This window comes from Artemia franciscana, chromosome 18 (genome assembly GCF_032884065.1).
Source record: "Artemia franciscana chromosome 18, ASM3288406v1, whole genome shotgun sequence".
Taxonomy (NCBI): domain Eukaryota; kingdom Metazoa; phylum Arthropoda; class Branchiopoda; order Anostraca; family Artemiidae; genus Artemia; species Artemia franciscana.
The window spans coordinates 2,423,744-2,440,586 of NC_088880.1; the positions used below are offsets into that span (position 1 = coordinate 2,423,744).

At 35.1% G+C, this 16,843-nt stretch overlaps 1 long non-coding RNA gene across 1 annotated transcript; it reads left to right on the top strand.

Moving 5' to 3' along the window:
• The first annotated feature begins 11,869 nt into the window (after positions 1–11,869).
• LOC136038494 (uncharacterized) lies at positions 11,870–15,383 on the top strand. The gene is made up of 2 exons (XR_010620226.1): positions 11,870–11,985; positions 15,051–15,383. It is a non-coding gene; the product is annotated as an uncharacterized LOC136038494 (long non-coding RNA).
• Positions 15,384–16,843: the final 1,460 nt, after the last annotated feature.

The window sequence follows — 16,843 nt, forward strand, 5'->3', positions numbered from 1 at the left end:
AAATGGTGATTGCAAATGCTAATCGAATTGGGAATTGCAATCTTTTAAATTGAAAAGGCAGATCTGTTGGAATCATGGGAATGCGAGGAATAAGAACAGCCTCACCCTCAAAAGGCCCTGTCAGGATTGTGGCCTCTATTAGGTTTTCCATTGTTTTTTTTACGGCAAGTCGAGTGCCATTGCAAAGCTTTGGTGGGTTTATGTTACGTAACAATATTATTGGTACGCCTATTTTTAGTTGTAGCACGTGTGGTGGAAACCCTGAAAGATCTATGGAATTTAAAAATTCAGATGGATAATTAACCGCTTGATTTGGTTCCAAAACTGTGTCGACTGACTTGTAAAGGACTGCCTGGTCTTGAATCTTGGTCAAAACAATATTGTTGATTTCGTGGACGTCTATATTTTTGGGTGCGAGAATCGCTCTTTCACTTAGCCATTTATTATTTTTATAATTTTTTAGAATATTCGGAAATACTTCGAGGTAAAAACTGATCACCGACCATAACGATTGCCACTTCGTCGATAGTCGGAGCATTGTATCTACGCACATGTTGGCCAGGAGGCGTTTTGTCAGCGGAAATAACAATTTTATGAGTATCAGTAGGCATCAAATCGATGGCTGTTTTGAACAGACGCACTAACTTATTATTTTCGTGGAAAAGATGTTGCAATTGGGAAACGATTGTCCTTTCAACGTTGGGAGAAATTTCGCAACGTGCATTCAATTCAGAATTTCTATCACTGATGAAGTACAATTGTAAAAATTTATGATTCTCGCCTGAGAATGGTAGAAGGGACCCTGCTTTATGATAAATTTGCCCTTTTACTTTGAAAGTAGACATAAATTGATCTGGATTTTCGATTGGGCTCCAAACGACGTCATTTGGAAACATGAGTTGTATTGTCTGATTTTTGACAAAAAACGCTTAGATTCTGACGTAGTTCCAGTAAGGAAAGTCTTCAATGGCTCTGGTGGTGCAGCCAATAGAGGAAGTTTAACTTTTCCTGAGGCGCAACACATTCCCATTGTTTCACCATTGAATTTCAAGGCCTTGCAATAGGGACAAATTTTAGACATTGTCCCGATTTGAACACATCTACTCAAGCTATAATCATCGACTGGGTTATACTGAATGCCAGGCGATAACTTTCAGATTGCTCTGATTCCTCGGCACGCTTTCTTTTCTTACTTTCTCTATCAGCAGCAAGCCTGTTTCCCTGCTGGTCTTTTGATTCCTCGGCACGCCTTCTTTTTTCACTTTCTCTTTTAGCAGCAAGTCTGCTTCTGCGTTGCTCTAGTAGTTCCTCGGCACGCCTTCTTTTTTCACTTTCTCTTTTAGCAGCAAGTCTGCTTCTGCGTTGCTCTGGTAGTTCCTCGGCATGCTTTCTGTTCTTTTTTTCTCTATCAGCCTCAAGCCTGTTTCCCTGCTGGTCTTTTGATTCCTCGGCACGCCTTCTTTTTTCACTTTCTCTTTTAGCAGCAAGTCTGCTTCTGCGTTGCTCTAGTAGTTCCTCGGCACGCCTTCTTTTTTCACTTTAGTTCCTCGGCACGCCTTCTTTTTTCACTTTCTCTTTTAGCAGCAAGTCTGCTTTCGCGTTGCTCTGGTAGTTCCTCGGCACGCTTTCTTTTCTGACTTTCTCTATCAGCAGCAAGTTTTTTGGCATAGACTCTTTGAGCATCTTCATCAGTCATTATAAACTTAAGCATTAATAGAATTCTACGCGAACATACGTCTTATATAACTTGAATGACGTCACGCCTTCAAAGCAAAAATGATGGCAACTAATTTCATGACGTCAGCCGAAACATGACGGCGAACATATGTCTTATATAACTTGAATGACGTCACCTTCAAAGCAAAAATGATGGCAACTAATTTCATGACGTCAGCCGAAACATGACGTCACCTGATCCATCCACAGATCCACACACAGACAACTTATTTTTATATATATAGATATAGATATATATATATATATATATATATATATATATATATATATATATATATATATATATATATATATATATATATATATATATATATATATATATATATATATATATATATATATATATATATATATATATATATATATATATATATATATATATATATATATATATATATATATATTATATACTAGCTATACAACACCTAGTTTGTGGGGCGCTTCGCGCCCCCCCAAGCCCCCCCGCGCGCGTAAGTCGTTACGCGCCATATTAGTTACGCGCCATATCGCACTATCGCACGCGCCACTTCGCACCCCCCCAAGCCCCCCCACGCGCGTAAGTCGTTACTCGCCATATTAGTTACGCGCCATTGTAGCTGTGTCCCTGTGTCCCACCTGTGAATAGAGATAGATATAAATATATATTTTTAACTACGTAAAACATGCGAATATACAACATTCTTCGCTGTCCCATTGTCTGTGCATATAAATAGCATTTATATTCCTGTGTCCCGGTCGTCATTTGTGTCCCTGGTGTCCCAGTTTGTAATTTCTCTTTGAGTGTCCCGGTCGTCATTTATATTCCCTGTGTCCCAGTGTCCCGGTCGTCATTTGTGTCCCGGTGTCCGGTCTGTAATTTCTATTCAAACAATCCCTGTGTCTCAGTCGTCAATTATATATCCCGCCTGTGCCCCCGGCGTCCCCGTTGTAGTTGTGCCCCTGTGTCCCGGTCGTCATTTATATTCCCGGTTATATCCACGCTTTCTTTTCTTACTTTCTCTATCAGCAGCAAGTTTTTTGGCATAGACTCTTTGAGCAGCTTCCTCGGCTGTTGCCATTGTAGGTTCTTCAGTCATTTTACAATTAAAAATTTTTCCGTGAACGCATGTCTTAAATACCATTAATGACGTCACGGTCATAACAAAAATGACGACAACTAACTTCATGACGTCAGTCGACACAGAAACATGACGTCACCTGACAGACAGACACACAGACAGACAACTTATTTTTATATATATAGATATATAGAAGATATATATGTACATGTATATTTATATGTATATGTATATCTATATGTATATAAATAAGTTGTTTGTGTGTTATGTCTGTTACACTATGTCTGTTACGCCAATTATATGACGTCTGAAAAATAAAGAAGAAAAAGAAAACTAACTAAATGTAAAAACTGGAATTGCATAAATATATCGAAATATTTTGACAATAGATTAAAGTAATTCGAAAACCTAATATATATATATATATATATATATATATATATATATATATATATATATATATATATATATATACTAGCTGTTGGGGTGGCGCTTCGCGCCACCCCAACACCTAGTTGGTGGGGGCTAGTATATATATATATATATATATATATATATATATATATATATATATATATATATATATATATATATATATATATATATATATATATATATATATATATATATATATATATATATATATATATATATATATATACTAGCTGTTGGGCTGGCGCTTCGCGCCACCCCAACACCTAGTTGGTGGGGGCGCTTCGCGCCCCCCCAAGCCCCCCGCGCGCGTAAGTCGTTACGCGCCATATTAGTCACGCGCCATTGTAGTTGTGTCCCTATGTCCCACCTGTGAATATATATATATATATATATATATATATATATATATATATATATATATATATATATATATATCTATATATATAAAAATAAGTTGTCTGTCTGTGGATGTGTGGATGGATGTGTGGATGGATGTGTCAGGTGACGTCACCTGAAAAAACTGGATTAGGTGACGTCAAAACTGAAAAAACTAAAAAAAGGCAAAAAACTACAAAAAAAACTAAAAACTAATAAAAAAAATAAAAAAGCTAAAAAACTAAAAAAACTATAAAGGTAAAAACCAATAAAAAACTAAAAAAAAAACTGAAAAAACTAAAAAAAGGCAAAAACTACAAAAAAAACTAAAAACTATTAAAAAAAGTAAAAAGCTAAAAAACTAAAAAAACTAAAAAAACTAAAAAAAGGTAAAAAACTAAAAAAAATAAAAAATAAAAAAAAACTAAAAAACTAAAAAAGGTAAAAAACTAAAAAAATAAAAAATAAAAAAAAACTAAAAAAAAGGAAAAAACTGAAAAATAAGCTAAAATAAAGGTAAAAACCAATAAAAAACTAAAAAAAAAAAGGAAAAAAACTAATAAATGACGACACTCAAAGAGAAAGCGACCAGGACAAAAAACTAAAAAAAAGGCAAAAACTACAAAAAAACTAAAACTAATAAAAAAAATAAAAAAGCTAAAAAACTAAAAAAACTAAAAAAAGGTAAAAAACTAAAAAACTAAAAACTAAAAAAAAACTAAAAAAGGTAAAAACTAAAAGAACTAAAAAAGAAAAAAATAAATGACGACACTCAAAGAGAAAGCGACCAGGACAAAAGGAATGTTCGATTAGCAATCAACAAAGCACCGGGACACAGGGAGTATAAATGACGACCAGGACACAAGTAAAAAAAAAAATTAACAAAACTAAAAAGAAGGTAAAAACTACAAAAAAACTAAAAAGAAAAAAAAACTAAAAACTAATAAAAAAACTAAAAAATCTAAAAATCTAAATAAACTAAAAAAGAAAAAAAAAGGGAAAAAAATAAAGGAGAAAAACAAAACTAAAAAACGAATGTATATACAGACCGGTACACCGGGATACAAATGACGACCGGGACACAGGGAATATAAATAACGACCGGGACACAGGGACACAACTACAACGGGGACACCGGGGGAAACAGGGGGATATAAATGACGACCGGGACAAAAAAACTAAAAAGAAATAAAAACTAAAAACTAATAAAAAAAACTAAAAATCTAAAAATCTAAATAAGCTAAAAAAGAAAAAAAAGGAAAAAAATAAAGGAGAAAAACAAAACTAAAAAACGAATGTATATACAGACCGGGACACCGGGATACAAATGATGACCGGGACCCGGGACACAGGGAATATAAATGACGACCGGGACACAGGGACACAACTACAACGGGGACACCGGGGGAAACAGGGGGATAACCTGACAATCTATTTATATGCAAAGACAATGGGACAGCAAAGAATGTTGTATATTCGCAAGTTTTACGTAGTTAAAACCATATATATATATATATATCTATATTCACAGGTGGGACATAGGGACACAACTACAATGGCGCGTAACTATTATGGCGCGTAACGACTTACGCGCGCGGGGGGGCTTGGGGGGGCGCGAAGCGCCCCCACCAACTAGGTGTTGGGGTGACCGGGACCGGGACACAGGGAATATAAATGACGACGGGACACAGGGACACAACTACAACGGGGACACCGGGGGAAACAGGGGGATAACCTGACAATCTATTTATATGCAAAGACAATGGGACAGCAAAGAATGTTGTATATTCGCAAGTTTTACGTAGTTAAAACCATATATATATATATATATCTATATTCACAGGTGGGACATAGGGACACAACTACAATGGCGCGTAACTATTATGGCGCGTAACGACTTACGCGCGCGGGGGGGCTTGGGGGGGGCGCGAAGCGCCCCCACCAACTAGGTGTTGGGGTGGCGCGAAGCGCCACCCCAACAGCTAGTATATATATATATATATATATGTTTTTAACTACATAAAACTTACGAATATACGACATTCTTTGCTGTCCCATTGTCTGTGCATATAAATAGATTGTCAGGTTTACCGACTCTTGAACATGCAACATATAATTCTCAATGGGCAAAACAATCCGTATTCAGATTTATACCTCAAGATTCTAATGATTGCCCTTGAGCTTTGTTGATGGTGATTGCTAACCGAACATTCCCTATGTCCCCCGTCGTCATTTATATATCCCCCTGTGCCCCCGGCGTCCCCGTTGTAGTTGTGTCCCTGTGTCCCGGTCGTCATTTATATTCTTTTTAGTTTTTTTTTGGTTTTTTACTTTTTTTTTTAGTTTTTTTTCTTTTTTCTTCCCTCGTCATTTGTGTCCCGGTGTCCCAGTCTGTAATCTCTCTTTGAGTGTCCCGGTCGTCATTTATATTCCCTGTGTCCCGGTGTCCCGGTCTGTATATACATTAGTTTTTGAATTGGTCTTTTTTTTAGTTTTTAGTTTTTTACCTTTTTTTTAGTTTTTTTTTAGTTATACCTCATGATTCTAATGATTGCCCTTGAGCTTTGATGGTGAGTTGATGGTGATTGCTAATCGAACATTCCCTGTGCCCCTGTCGTCATTTAGTTTCTCAGAACATAACGCGTTACCAACTCAGCTACTTGGGTTTGAATACATTCGTTTTTGAATTGGTTTATGAAATATTTTTTTTTGTTTTAGTTTTTCTTTCTTTTTTTAGTTTTTTTTTTGTAGTTTTTACCTTTTTTAGTTTTTTTTCTTCTTTTGTATTCAGGGTTGAACCTTTCAGATCTACAACCTGAAACATAACGTTTTTGAATTGATATATGATGAAATAATTCAGACGTCATATGCGGACAGACAGACAGACAGACAGACAGACAGACATATCCCACAAACAAATTATTTTTATATATATATATATATATATATATATATATATATATATATATATATATATATATATATATATATATATATATACTAGCTGTTGGGGTGGCGCTTCGCGCCACCCCCAACACCTAGTTGGTGGGGCACTTTGCGCCCCCCCCAAGCCCCCCCGCACGCGTAAGTTGTTACGCGCCATATTAGTTACGCGCCATTGTAGCTGTGTCCCTGTGTCCCACCTGTGAATAGAGATAGATATAAATATATATTTTTAACTACGTAAAACATGCGAATATACAACATTCTTCGCTGTCCCATTGTCTGTGCATATAAATAGCATTTATATTCCCTGTGTCCCGGTCGTCATTTGTGTCCTGGTGTCCCAGTTTGTAATTTCTCTTTGAGTGTCCCGGTCGTCATTTATATTCTCTGTGTCCCAGTGTCCCGGTCGTCATTTGTGTCCGGTGTCCCGGTCTGTAATTTCTATTCAAACAATCCCTGTGTCTCAGTCGTCAATTATATATCCCGCCTGTGCCCCCGGCGTCCCCGTTGTAGTTGTGTCCCTGTGTCCCGGTCGTCATTTATATTCCCGGTCGTGATTTGTGTCGGGTGTCCCAGTCTGTAATTTTTCTTTGAGGTTCCGGTCGTCATTTAAATTCCATCTGTGTCGGTCATCATTTGTGTCCCGGTCTGTAATTTATCTTTGAGTGTTTTTTTTTTTTTAGTTTTTCTTAGTTTTTTACATTTTTTCAGTTTTTTTTTTCTTCTTTATTTTTCAGCGTCACTATGAAGTACATATCGCCGAACCTTTGTTTTTTAACTTAATCTGGTAGGCATTGATGACCTTATCCAAGTCAAAATCCCAAACCCAATCATCATCGCTATCATTTTCAGTTTTGATATGTTTGACTCTCGCTTTCCAGGTGGATTTTCATCTAACTGCGCGGTTTTGCATTCTTTAGCCGCAAGCCTGTTTTCTTGCTGTTCTTGTGATTCCCGGCACGCTTTCTTTTCTTACTTTCTCTATCAGCTGCAAGCCTGTTTTCTTGCTGTTCTTGTGATTCCTCGGCACGCTGTGTGTGGATCTGTGGATCTGTGGATCAGGTGACGTCACACTAAATTATTTCACACTAATACAAAAGAAGGAAAAAACTAAAAAGGTAAAAACTAAAAAAAAAACTAAAAAGAAAAAAAAACTAAAAAGCTAAAAAACTAAAAAAAACTAAAAAAAAAGGTAAAAATCTAATAACTAAAAAAAACTGAAAAAAATAAAAAAGGCAAAAACTACAAAAAAAAAAAACTAATAAAAAAACTAAAAAAGCTAAAAAACTAAAAAAACTAAAAAAAAAACTAAAAAAAAGGTAAAAAACTAAAAAAGACTAAAAACTAAAAAAGAAAAAAACTAAAAAAAAGGAAAAAACTGAAAAATAAAAGAGAAAAAGAAAACTAAAAAAATATGAATAAATATATATAAAAATAAGTTGTTTGTGGGTTATGTCTGTCTGTCTGTCTGTCGAGTGACGTCGTGTTTGTCCGCATATGACGTCTGAATTATTTCACACTGATACAAAAGAAGAAAAAAACTAAAAAAGGTAAAAACTACAAAAAAAACTAAAAAGAAAAAAAACTAAAAAAGCTAAAAAACTAAAAAAAAACTAAAAAAAGGTAAAAAACTAAAAACTAAAAAAAACTGAAAAAACTAAAAAAAGGCAAAAACTAAAAAAAAAACTAAAAACTAATAAAAAAACTAAAAAAGCTAAAAAACTAAAAAACTAAAAAAACTAAAAAAAGGTAAAAAACAAAAAAAAAACTAAAAACTAAAAAAGAAAAAACTAAAAAAAAGGAAAAAACTGAAAAATAAGAGAAAAAGAAAACTAAAAAAATATTAATAAATATAAAAAATATAAATATAAATATAATATAAATTAGCAATCAACAAAGCACCGAGACACAAATGACGACCGGGACACAGGGAGTATAAATGACGACCAGGACATAAGTAAAAAAAAAACTAAAAAAACTAAAAAATGGTAAAAACTACAAAAAAACTAAAAACTAATAAAAAAACTAAAAAATCTAAAAATCTAAATAAACTAAAAAAGAAAAAAAAGGAAAAAAGGATAAAAATAAAGGAGAAAAACAAAACTAAAAAACGAATGTATATACAGACCGGGACACCGGGATACAAGTGACGACCGGGACACAGGGAATATAAATGACGACCGGGACACAGGGACACAACTACAATGGGGACGCCGGGGGGCACAGGGGGATATAAATGACGACCGGGACACCGGGACACAAGGAATATAAATGACGCCCGGGACACTCAAAGAGAAATCACAGACTGGAACACCGGGACACAAATGACGACCGGGACACAGGGAATATAAATGACGACCGGGACACAGGGACATAACTACAAAGGGGACGCCGGGGTGCACAGGGGGATATATAAATGACGATGGCGACTCAGGGAATGGTCGATTAGCAATCACCATCAACAAAGCTCAAGGGCAATCATTACAATCATGAGGTATAGATCTGAATACGGATTGTTTTCCCCATGGACCATTATATGTTGCATGTTCAAGAGTCGGTCGGTAAACCTGAAAATCTATTTATATGCACAGACAATGGGACAGCAAAGAATGTTGTATATTCGCAAGTTTTACGTAGTTAAAAACATATATATATATATATATATATATATATATATATATATATATATATATATATATATATATATATATATATATAAAATATATATATAAATATATATATATATATATATATATATATATATATATATATATATATATATATATATATATATATCTATATTCACAGGTGGGACATAGGGGACACAACTACAATGGCGCGTAACTAATATGCACGTAACGGCTTACGCGCGTGGGGGGCTTGGGTGGGGGCTCGAACCGCCCCCCTCCAACCAGGTGTTGGGGTGGCACAAAGCGCCACCCCAATAGTTATTATATATATATATATATATATATATATATATATATATATATATATATATATATATATATATATATATATATACTAGCTGTTGGGGTGGAGCTTCGCGCCACCCCAACACCTAGTTGGTGGGGGCACTTCACGACCCCCAAGCTCCCCCGCGCGCGTAAGTCGTTACGCGCCATATTAGTTACGCGCCATTGTAGTTGTGTCCCTATGTCCCACCTGTGAATATAGATATATATATATATATATATATATATATATATATATATATATATATATATATATATATATATATATATATATATAATATATATATATATATATATATATATATATATATATATATATATATGTTTTTTAACTACGTAAAACTTGCGAATATACAACATTCTTTGCTGTCCCATTGTCTGTGCATATAAATAGATTGTCAGTTTTACCGACTCTTGAACATGCAACATATAATGGTCAATGGGAAAACAATCCGTATTCAGATCTATACCTCATGATTCTAATGATTGCCCTTGAGCTTTGTTGATGGTGATTGCTAATCGACCATTCCTGAGTCGCCATCGTCATTTATATATCCCCCTGTGCACCCCGGCGTCCCCCTTTGTAGTTATGTCCCTGTGTCCCGGTCGTCATTTATATATTCCCTGTGTCCCGGTCGTCATTTGTGTCCCGGTGTCCCAGTCTCTGATTTCTCTTTGGGGTGTCCCGGGCGTCATTTATATTCCTTGTGTCTCGGTGTCCCGGTCGTCATTTATATCCCCCTGTGCCCCCCGGCGTCCCGTTGTAGTTGTGTCATTTATATTCCCTGTGTCCCTGGTCGTCATCCCGGTAAACATTCGTTTTTGAATTGGTATATGATGAAATAAATTTTTAATTTTTTCCCTTTTTTTCCTTTTAGTTTTTTTTTATTGGTTTTGACCTTTTTTTAGGTTTTTTAGTTTTTTTCTTTTTATTTTTTTTTTTAAGTTTTTATCTTTTTAGTTTTTTTATTTTTATTTATATTTTTTAGTTTTCTTTTTCTCCTTTATTTTTCAGTTTTTTTCCTTTTTTTAGTTTTTTTTTCTTTTTAGTTCTTTTAGTTTTTACCTTTTTTAGTTTTTTTTTTTAGTTTTTTAGATGAAATTTTTTTTAGTTTTATTCCCTTTTTTCTTTTCAGTTTTTTATTGGTTTTTACCTTTTTTTTAGCTTTTTTAGTTTTTTTTTCGTTTTTTCTTTTTACTTTTTTTTTAGTTTTTATCTTTTTTATTTTTTTTTATTTTTATTCTTAATTTTTTTTTTATTAGTTTTTAGTTTTTTTGTAGTTTTTGCCTTTTTTAGTTTTTTCAGTATTTTTTTTAGTTTTTAGATTTTTACCTTTTTTAGCCTAACCAGGATTTGAACCTGGGACCTTCATTCTCCGTCCTGACACCCTCTCTCACCGAGTGACTACTCCAACATGTTCATTTTGGTGTTTTAAATGGTATATTATTAACCAAATTAATGTGTTTTACAATATACTAAGCATCGTCATAACAAAAATGACGACAACTAATTTCATGACGTCAGTCAACACAGAAATTAAGTTCTGAAATTAAGTCATGAAATTAGTTGCCGTCATTTTTGATTTGACGGTGACGTCATTCAAGTTATATAAGACATATGTTCACGTAGAAATCTATTAATGTTTAAGTTTACAATGACTGATGAAGATGCTCAAAGAGTCTATGCCAAAAAACTTGCTGCTGATAGAGAAAGTCAGAAAAGAAAGCGTGCTGAGGAACTATCAGCAGCAAGTTTTTTGGCATAGACTCTTTGAGCATCTTCATCAGTCATTAAACATTAATAGATTTCTACGTGAACATATGTCTTATATAACTTGAATGACGCCACCGTCAAAGCAAAAATGACAACAACTAATTTCATGACGTCAGCCGACACAGAAACATGACGTCACCTGACAACTAATTTCATGACGTCACCTGATCCACAGATCCACAGACAGACAACTTATTTTTATATATATAGAATATATATATATATATATGTATATATATATATATATATATATATATATATATATATATATGTATATATATATATATATATATATATATATATATATATTATATATATAAATGTATATAATATAAATATTTATATATATATATATAAATGTTTATGAAAATAGCTTTGCAGTCCTTAGAAGTCACATATTTAAAAAAAAAAAAGTTTTGCAATTTTGCAAATTCGGCTTAAAAAGAAAATTGGTACCGGTTTATTGTTTAATTATGTTTGACGGTTTGCTTATGGTTTATGGTTTGATTGTAAGTTTATGTTTTATTACGATCTTGGTCTTATCCTTCAGAAAAACCATAATCATTCAAGAAACGTGTATAAACGACACATTTTCAAGTTTTTTCTTAGTTTAACACAAAACTTTGTCTTGGCAGAATGTATACACATTCAAATTAGTTTTCAGTACGCACATTCAGTTAAGTAGGTAAGCACATTTAGTTTAATTTCATAGTTACTTCTTATAGCTTTGGTTCTTGCATCATTCTGCCCAAGACAAAAGGTTTATTTAATGCTTTTCAGTAAATTGAACTACAAAGATATAATGGGTGTGACTGAATGAAGATAGTCAAGACTATAAATCACAGAGATCTAAAACATGTACCACTTATTACTTAAAGACATTTTCTAATACAGTTTTTAATAAATATTTTCTCCTGCCATTTATTATACTCTTAAATTATCATCTTAACTGTGTCGATAAGATATGTTCAAGAACGGGACATCGGCAAATAGTACTGATCGTTCCTTAGGCTCCTATCGAGGAATCTCTGGATGCACTGAAGAATAATGTATGAGAAGAGTTTACTCGGAATAGATAGGAGACATATACACCTCCAGTTGTCATAATTTGTCCCGTTTCCATTTTTACAAGCTTGATAAGTGTACTTTTTGTCGGATCGTCAAGGTAACTCTTCAAACTTCCAGAGACTAGTGAAATGTTTAAGCCACACATCCATACATGTATTCAGTGATATTTTTATCCTTTCGGCTGTTATTCTGTGAGTTCTGCCTGCTTTCCCATTCTTAAGCTTACGGGCTGCCTATCGAATTTCTACGTCACAATGTTCTTCTGTATTAATTCGGAGGTTCAAAAAAGGTGTCCATGGGATTTCTTGTGGATCCACTGTGTGGGGCCTGTCCAGGATTTTCTAGACCTACAAGGCCCATACTACGGGTATTTATACTTTGTCTGATACTCCTGTGTCTGCTGTGTCTGATGTATCCCCACAATTTCATTGATAATATTTTATGCGACTCTGTAGTCACCAAGTTTTGTTGCTTCATCTGCCATGGCAGTTTTTTTGTCCAAATGGCTGGTTTTATCTATCCTTGTGCGTCTTTTGACTTGTGTATCTAGGTCTATGCTCATTTGGTTCTTCAGAACCGTTTCATTGTTTACATCACCTCTTAGGAGCAGCAGCTTTAAGTTACAACACTCACCAATCAGGTTCCAGGTTGTCTCTGATAACCATTGGTCTTTTGGTCTCTTTGCATGCCCAAACGAAGCGGCAACTGTCCTGTTGTAGACCTTTTTGATAATGCTCCAGGCTGACTTAGTGTCAACATCTATGAGAAGGGCTTCAGATTGGTTAGAGAATATGATGACGAGCTTATTTTGAACTCCCACAGTGGAAAACTTCGAGGAGTCGAAGGTTGGGTTTACTTTGGACCTGATATTCGTTGTGACCTTTAGCTTCACCGCTATCATTGCTATCATTAGGGCGTAATTAGACACCACGTCATTTTCTCTCAAAGCTCTCATATCTTGCAGACTGAATTTCAATTTTCTGTTGATCAAAAGGTGGTCAATTTTATAATATGTTCTCCGTCAGGGGAGTTTTATGTTTAAATTGAGTTTACAAAATTATTAGGTCATTTGTGAAAGCAAATTCCACCACATCGTTCCGTTTTCAATTATCTCCCCGAGTCAATCAATTCCAAGGACCTCTGTGCAATAAGATCTATCATTCCATACTTTGGCATTGAAGTCACCAGCAAAACAAATTCAATCATGACTAGAAGTGTCTTTTGTCACCGCTTGAAGAGTGTTTGATAAACTATCTTTCCTGCTTCTTCCGTCTTGTTTATAAGTGAGTAGCATTCTACTGTGGTTAGCCTTGGATTTTTACCTGCAAATCGAGCTGTGAAAGTCCTTTCGTCAACGGGGGTCCGATTTGTCAACGCTGTTGAGGTTGTTTTGGAGAGCATAATTGCCACACCCGCTACTTCCTTAATTTTGCCGCCATTGTGCAGGATAGTATACCTCTTATCCAGGTTTCGTTTGCCTGGTCCTGCCCAATGAGTCTCAGAGAGCGCTAGTATATCCATGCCAAAATTATGCATTTGTTTCATAGCTTTTTAGTTTTCGATTGTTGGGCCATGGTTCTGACACTCCAAAAACCAAGTTTTATGGGATAGTTTGCTTTCGAAATCGTGTCTAAGGGTTTTTAGCACATGAGTGTTGACACTGATAAATACTGCATGTAAACCGTGGGGAAAATGCATAGTTTATCATTCTTGTCCGGTGACGGTGGGAGCCATAGCATCCTTAGAGGCATTAGACCTTGTGACTGTTTTTTGGCTAAATAGCTTTTTCAAGATTTCTATCAGTGATAAGGCAAGGGAAGACACAAAAATACAAGAGGCTGGTTACTTTCCAATCGCTCTTTAGCGTCTCCTCAGCGTATTCTGAAAGTTTAAACTAAATACTATTAGGTTTTCCTTAGATACTACTTATATTCCATTTTGACAAGAACCCTGCATTTAATATGCTTTGATTTGGCTGTTATCCTTCTTAAAATTTTGTTAAATTCAAGGGAGAGGGAGAGTTTTTAAGAGAGAGAGAGAGAGAGAGAGAGAGAGAGAGAGAGAGAGAGAGAGAGAGAGAGAGAGAGAGAGAGAGAGAGAGAGAGAGAGAGAGAAGACAGAAAAATAAGGAGAGAGTTTATCATTGCTTTATATAAACATTTTAAAATCACAAAGATTCTGATTCTCCTTTTTAAGATTTTCTTAAATTTAAGGGAGAGAGAGTGTGTGTGTGAGAGAGAGAGAGAGAGAGAGAGAGAGAGAGAGAGAGAGAGAGAGAGAGAGAGAGAGAGAGAGAGAGAGAGAGAGAGAGAGAGAGAGAGACTGAAAGAGAAAAAGAGAGAGTTTGTTATTTATTAACAAAAATATTTTAAAATAACAAAAATTAAATAAAAAAGAAAAATTTCAATGGCAAAAACATAAAGAGATCATAACTTGGAGCTAGGAGTCAAAGTGCTGAGAAAATCACCCATAAGACATGGAGAAAACCTTCAGGGGACATCAACTCCACAGAGGAAGAAAACATAATAAATAATCACGGAAACTCAAAAATCCATCAATACAAATTGTGGAGAAAATCAGAAGATAATTACGAAATCTTCATGTTCTCGTCTTTCAGAATACTTCTTGTTAACCAAGTCCAACAGTTTTTCTTCTTTGTTTTGAAATATTTTTACTTTTCAGAGTAAAATGAAGCTGATTATTTTTCTGAGTCTTCTTCTCTTCCTGTCTGCTTCAGTAGATTCAGCGTTGGCCAGGCCTCAGAGGAATGGGATTTACAGCTGCAGATTAGGAAGGCCAGGCTGTGTTGCTTCTTGTAAATTGCAAAACTGTGGAACAGGATATTGCGGAAAGGATAAAGTTTGTCGCTGCTCAAGGTGTGGCAATGGTGGAATATTTACATGGGGATAGATCCGACTGTGCTGAAAAAAATTTACTTGCTTTTCTTTGAAGTAAAAAAAAAATATAGTATAGTATTGTATATAGTATAGAATTATATAGTATAGTAATATTGTATTATTATATTTCATAATTGGTATTTTCATATAAATATAAGAGCCTAGGTAAGGTTTCGCAATTTGGATTCGCAAATGCTAAGAAAAACCCTGATCAGCGAAGGTTTTCGCCGGCTATTTCTGCTCTGAGTGTCTTGAACCATGAGACTACTAGGCAAGGGCAATGCCATTTAACGTCAAACCTTTCAATTGCCATTTCTAATTGAAAACTTTTATTTTTGAAGTAAAGGGCTGACTTTCAATATGTCAGCCCTCACTTTGCACTTTTAGTACAAAAGGATTCCTTCCAGTTAAAAAAGATTCCTTCCAGGAAAATATGGGGGAAATTTCATCGTGGTTGAAAGGTTTAGAAGTCAATCATTCAAGGATGAACCCCCCTCCCTCCCCAGAGCCTTCAGCGCAAGGGATAGGAGTTACAGACCGAGGGTATATTAGGTTTTAATGGAAAGGGTTCTCGTACAAACTCCAGAGAGGGCTCATTTCATTGGAAATCAGATCCTCTAGATCTCTTTTTAAAAGCCAAAGTGATCCCGGCCCCCCCCCCCCCACCACGTTGGGTTCTTCACAAATGCATCGGATAAAATTTTGAGATAGACATCTGATCAAAAATAGTCAAAACAACATGTAATAAGATTTTTCGTGTCAAAGAATTCCTCAGAGTCTTAAAGTTAGGGTTGTAAATTATACCCCAAGGGCCTATACGGATTTTATAGAACGGGTGGTCGTATAGACTCTAAAAGAGAATCATTTAATTTGAAATTTATTTTTTTTGTTCCCTTTTAGAAGTTGAACGTGGCGGAGAGCAACTAGTCCCCTTTCCTGACACCTCTCGTCTTAAAACACATTTAATTGAAATGGTATCATAGCCATTTTGTTACCAATAGTCCAAAAATCTCATAACAATGTCCTTAGGTTTGATACATTCCCAGGCTTTCATGGGTAAGGGTTATAAGTTTTGCCAAGGGCATATAAAGTTTTCATGGTCCGGGTAGTTGTGGATCGGATGGAACTCATTTGATTGGAAGTCGGAAGTTTTAATGCCCTCCTTATGAGTCAAAAGTGAATGATGGGACTTCGGCCCCCCTGCCCCATGCCAATCATTTCCAAAAATATAACTACTCGAAATTTTAAAAGAGCTATTGTGTCCAACATTGTTGAAAGGTCCAGTATTGTTGATGTCAACCTCCCCACAGTCCTCAGGACAATGGCCACAAGAAAGGCAATTTGTTCACTGTTTACGCATAGTTTATACTATTGAGAAAGGTATGCATGTTTGAACTTAACTTTCCAAGAAGACGAGGGATATTTAGGTGAGTCTTTCAAAGAATATTGAAGAGAATGTTGAACTAAATCAAAACACGTTGTTTGCATACAGATTATCAAAAGGTTACAACACAGGAGTAACTGAGTATATTAACTTGGAAAATTCAGGAAATTATAAGGGAGAGTATTGAAAAGGCA